General features: G+C 36.9%; 1 long non-coding RNA gene across 2 annotated transcripts in view; it reads left to right on the top strand.

The window, feature by feature from the left end:
• Window positions 1-1,837: 1,837 nt before the first annotated feature.
• Window positions 1,838-6,070, top strand: part of LOC133655317 (uncharacterized) — a 95,333-nt gene continuing 91,100 nt past the window's right edge. For both annotated transcript variants that reach the window (XR_009826980.1, XR_009826979.1), the window contains exon 1: window positions 1,838-1,981. This is a non-coding gene — a long non-coding RNA (uncharacterized LOC133655317). The remainder of the gene's footprint in view (window positions 1,982-6,070) is intronic.

Raw genomic sequence — 6,070 nt, 5'->3', positions numbered from 1 at the left:
TCCAGAATGGTGGAATGTGTTGAAGGTGGAATGGTTTGAACCGGTAGAAAAAATGGGGAAATGGTGGAAGTTTGAAAAAGGGCTAATTCATTTTGAATGGCGAAAAATGTCCCGGAAAACCTGGAATTCTGGAAAATCCTGGAATTTCTTTGAACTTGGAAGAAATTTAGTTTAAATTTCCAGGATGGTGGAATGTGTTGAAGGTGGAATGGTTTGAACCGGTAGAAAAAATGTGGAAATGTTGGAAGTTTGAAAAAGGGCTAATTCATTTTGAATGGCGAAAAATGTCCCGGAAAACCTGGAATTCGGGAAAATCCTGGAATTTCTTTGAACTTGGAAAAAAATGTGTTTAAATTTCCAGGATGGTGGAATGTGTTAAAGGTGGAATGGTTTGAACCGGTAGAAAAAATGTGGAAATGTTGGAAGTTTGAAAAAGGGCTAATTCATTTTGAATGCGGAAAAAATGTCCCGGAAAACCTGGAATTCTGGGAAATCTGGGAATTTTTGCAATTTTCAAGGTAAATGCCCACGATTCCCGAATAGGCTGAAGAAGTTTAAGAAACAGATTAATTGCTTCGGAGCATTCACACAAATATAATAATATAAGTATATCAGTATATATTATATACTGTATATAAAATATGTAAATATTACATATATGTTATATTTTATATTGCTACTATGGTACATTTTTAGTCTACTATATACCTTTGTTTTCGCCCTCTTTTTGTGCCCTTGTGTGCATTATCCTTTCCATCCTTACCCTTTCCATCCTTTGTAACTGAGCTACTGTGTGGAACAATTTCCCTTGTGGATCAATTCAGTTTGTCTACATCTAAGTCTTGAGTCTAAGTTAGGAACCACAGATCCCTTCCCCATCAACAACAATGCTAATCTAACAGACCTTTTGAGAGCCAACCAAGATTACTTTGGGGGGAAAATTATGATCCAGAACCTTATATTTTGGAGCCCGAACACAAAGAGGATGAGCAATTAGAGATGTCCGATAATATCGGCAGGCCGATATATGCGTTAAAATGTAATATCGGAAATTATCGGTATCGTTTTTTTTATTATCGGTATCGTTGTTTTTTTTTTGTTTTTGTTTTTTTTTTGTTTTTTTTTATTAAATCAACATAAAAAACACAAGATACACTTACAATTAGTGCACCAACCCAAAAAACCTCCCTCCCCCATTTCTTTCTGTTATTAATATTCTGGTTCCTACATTATATATCAATATATATCAATACAGTCTGCAAGGGATACAGTCCGTAAGCACACACGATTGTGCGTGCTGCTGGTCCACTAATAGTACTAACCTTTAACAGTTAATTTTACTCATTTTCATTCATTACTAGTTTCTATGTAACTGTTTTTATATTGTTGTACTTTCTTTTTTATTCAAGAAAATGTTTTTAATTTATTTATCTTATTTTATTAATTTTTTTAAAAAAGTACCTTATCTTCACCATACCTGATTGTCCAAATCAGGCATAATAATGTGTTAATTCCACGACTGCATATATCGGTTGATATCGGTATCGGTAATTAAAGAGTTGGACAATATCGGAATATCGGATATCGGCAAAAAGCCATTATCGGACATCCCTATAAGCAATAAGTTCTAGAAGCCGAGTTAGCTAAAAGAAACACACACAAGAACCAAAAGTTGTAAATATTAGGTCACGTTTGTTGACATTTCATTCTCGGTGGAAGTCTGACCTCCTTTTGTTTGATTCCGTCCCCTTTGACAGCGTCCTGTTGCTCAATGATGACTGAAAGAGATAAAAGTGGGGTGGTAAACTAGCCGTGCTCACAATGACAGGACTTAGTGCACAAGTGTGTGGAAGCAGCTTTATTGCAACAACAAAAAAATATACAACCTGGATTTTTAAGAAGCGCTAGCCAGGAGAGCTGTGTCAACAGACGGGGGACTCGCAAACAAACCTGGCACCAATCCGCAAACCAGCTGCAGACGGTATGTTTGCATTCGGGCCGCAGTGTAAACATCTGTTTTTCACCAAATTGCTCCTTACAGTGACTTCAAACAAAGCCCCCAGTAAGCCAAAGATGCGTGCAACCTGCAACGTGCACATCCACAAGTGGAAATTCCTCCTCCGCTTGTATTTAATTTAGAGTTTCTTCGGTGTAAAAAAAACAAACAAACAAGTCAGAGGCTGCGCGACTTAAACAGTTTCCCAGCTCCAGCTTGTTAACGTTTACAACCCTCATTTACTTTCTCCTTTCGGAACGTTTATGTTGGCTGTGTTGTGTCGCAGCGACAAAACACAAAAACAAAACAAAAGCTAGCTTTGACCTCCAGGAACAGGCCGCCGTTGTAATATTTCACCTGTGCTCAACACTGTTTTAAATATGTTAAATAAAAAAGAAGAGAAGCTAATAAATAAATGACTCTAGAGCAGGGTCTATTCAACTGACGGTTTGCGGGCCAAGTCCGGCCCGGGAGTTTCGTGGGGGTTTTTTGCAGAAGATTCCCAAAAACTAGTACACAGTAAGATTTTTACAGTAAAAAAAAAACAACTGACAGCTCACTTGCCAGAATTTAATCGTAAAATTTAGAGATGTCCGATAATATCGGCCTGCCGATTGTAAATGCTTTAAAATGTAATATCTAGGGATGTCCGATAATATATTATCGGCCGATAAATGCGTTAAAATGTAATATCGGAAATTATCGGTATCGTTTTTTTTTATATCTGTATCGTGGTTTTTTTTGTTGTTTTTTTTTGTTTTTTTTTATTAAATCAACATAAAAAACACAAGATACACTTACAATTAGTGCACCAACCCAAAAAACCTCCCTCCCCCATTTCTTTCTGTTATCAATATTCTGGTTCCTAGGGACGGCGTGGCGAAGTTGGTAGAGTGGCTGTGCCAGCAATCGGAGTGTTGCTGGTTACTGGGGTTCAATTCCCACCTTCTTCCATCCTAGCCACGTCCGTTGTGTCCTTGGGCAAGACACTTCACCCTTTGCCTCTGATGGCTGCTGGTTAGCGCCTTGCATGGCAGCTCCCGCCATCAGTGTGTGAATGTGTGTGTGAATGGGTAAATGTGGAAATACTGTCAAAGCGCTTTGAGTACCTTGAAGGTAGAAAAGCGCTATACAAGTATAACCCATTTATCATTTATCATTTACATTATATATCAATATATATCAATACAGTCTGCAAGGGATACAGTCCGTAAGCACACATGATTGTGCGTGCTGCTGCTCCACTAATAGTACTAACCTTTAACAGTTAATTTTACTCATTTTCATTAATTACTAGTTTCTATGTAACTGTTTTTATATTGTTTTACTTTCTTTTTTATTCAAGAAAATGTTTTTAATTTAGTTATCTTATTTTTTTTTTTTTAAAAAGTACCTTATCTTCACCATACCTGGTTGTCCAAATTAGGCATAATAATGTGTTAATTCCACGACTGCATATATCGGTTGATATCGGTATCGGTTGATATCGGTATCGGTAATTAAAGAGTTGGACAATATCGGATATCGGCAAAAAGCCATTATCGGACATCGCTAGTAATATCGGAAATTATCGGTATCGGTTTTTTTATCATCAGTATCGGTTTTTTTATTTTTATTTTTTATTAAATCAACATAAAAAACACAAGATACACTTACAATTAGTGCACCAACCCAAAAAACCTCCCTCCCCCATTTACACTCATTCACACAAAAGGGTTGTTTCTTTCTGTTATTAATATTCTGGTTCCTACATTATATATCAATATATATTAGGGATGTCCGATAATGGCTTTTTGCCGATATCCGATATTCCGATATTGTCCAACTCTTTAATTACCGATACCGATATCAACCGATACCGATATCAACCGATATATGCAGTCGTGGAATTAACACATTATTATGCCTAATTTGGACAACCAGGTATGGTGAAGATAAGGTACTTTTTAAAAAAAATTGTAAAAATAGATAAATAAATTAAAAACATTTTCTTGAATAAAAAAGAAAGTACAACAATATAAAAACAGTTACATAGAAAATAGTAATGAATGAAAATGAGTAAAATTAACTGTTAAAGGTTAGTACTATTAGTGGACCAGCAGCACGCACAATCATGTGTGCTTACGGACTGTATCCCTTGCAGACTGTATCGATATATATTGGTATATAATGTAGGAACCAGAATATTGATAACAGAAAGAAATGGGGGGAGGGAGGTTTTTTGGGTTGGTGCACTAATTGTAAGTGTATCTTGTGTTTTTTATGTTGATTTAATAAAAAAATAAAATAAAATAAAAAATTAAAAAAAACGATACAGATAATAAAAAAACGATACCGATAATTTCCGATATTACATTTTAACGCATTTATCGGCCGATATTATCAGACATCTCTAGTTCCTACATTATATATCAATATATATCAATACAGTCTGCAAGGGATACAGTCCGTAAGCACACATGATTGTGCGTGCTGCTGGTCCACTAATAGTACTAACCTTTAACAGTTAATTTTACTCATTTTCATTCATTACTAGTTTCTATGTAACTGTTTTTATATTGTTTTCTTTCTTTTTTATTCATTTATTTATCTTATTTTATTTTATTAATTAAAAAAAAAAAAAGGACCTTATCTTCACCATACCTGGATGTCCAAATTAGGCATAATAATGTGTTAATTCCACGACTGTATACATAGCGGTATCGGTTGATATCGGTATCGGTTGATATCGGTATCGGTAATTAAGAGTTGGACGATATCGGGATATCGGCAAAAAGCCATTATTGGACATCCCTAGTAAAATTGATGGTGGTTTTTATTGAAAAAAGGTATCATTGTTATGTTGACAGTAAAACTCATACAATTGATCTGCCCATTTTGTTTTGTTCCACCATAAAATATATGATTGTTGTTTTGATTGGTATGTTTACCGTATTTTCCAGACTATAAGGCACACTTACTATCCTTTTTCTTCCCTCAAAACTCGACAGTGGGCCTTATAACCCGGTGCGCCTAATGTACATAATAATTCTCGTTTTGCTTACCGACCTCGAAGCAATTTTATTTGGTACATTGGTGTAAAGATAAGTGTTACCATGAATTGATTAACGTGACTTGAACAAGTTGAAAAACGTATTCGGGTGTTACCATTTAGTGGTCAATTGTGCGGAATATGTACTGTACTGTGCAATCTACTAATAAAAGTTTCAATCAAACCAGTAGATGGCAGTCATACATAAGAGATACTTGTAGACTGCACTATGATGGGTCTCAAGTAAACAAAACCAACATTTTATATGTTCCATTGAAAATATAGAACATTACACACAGCGCTCAAAAATCTATCAAAATGTTTTTAGTACGACTTTGATAAGCTATGAAGCCACACCGCTTGAAGGATTGTCGGCGCATTAAACATACCAGTGTTATTATGGTGTGTGTATAAGGTAAGAAATATTATCGGTACTGTATATGAAAAAAACGTTAATTTCTGATGACTGAGCTGCCAGTTTGTTTGTTTTTATCGCGAAATCACTGTAAAACATGTCTTACAGTGTCGAGTGCTGTCATGTAGATGATCTTTGACTACCATTCTTGCAGTACGTATTTAAAGACATGTAACTCAGACCAAAATGTCCTCTCTAGAGAACACCTGTTTTCAGGAAGAGACAAAACAACAATAATAGTGAAGGGTCCTTGGCTTTATGGAAATGTGGCCCCCAAAATATCCATCCAGTTTCTTCCGCTTATCCGAGGTCGGGTCGCTGGGGCAGCAGCCTAAGCTGAGAAGCCCAGACTTCCCTCTCCCCGGCCACTTCGTCCAGCTCCTCCCGGGAGATTCTGAGGCGTTCCCAGGCCAGCCGGGAGACATAGTCTTCCCAACAGGTCCTGGGTTTTCCCCGTGGCCTCCTACCGATCGGATGTGCCCTAAACACCTCCCTAGGGAGGCGTTCGGGTGGCATCCTGACCAGATGCCCGGATCACCTCATCTGGCTCCTCTCCATGTGGAGGAGCAGCGGCTTTACTTTGAGCAACCCCCGGATGACAGAGCTTCTCACCCTATCTCTAAGGGAG

The sequence above is a fragment of the Entelurus aequoreus genome, linkage group LG08, assembly GCF_033978785.1.
Source record: "Entelurus aequoreus isolate RoL-2023_Sb linkage group LG08, RoL_Eaeq_v1.1, whole genome shotgun sequence".
NCBI classification, from domain to species: domain Eukaryota; kingdom Metazoa; phylum Chordata; class Actinopteri; order Syngnathiformes; family Syngnathidae; genus Entelurus; species Entelurus aequoreus.
This window is presented reverse-complemented; position numbering and strand designations above follow the sequence as displayed.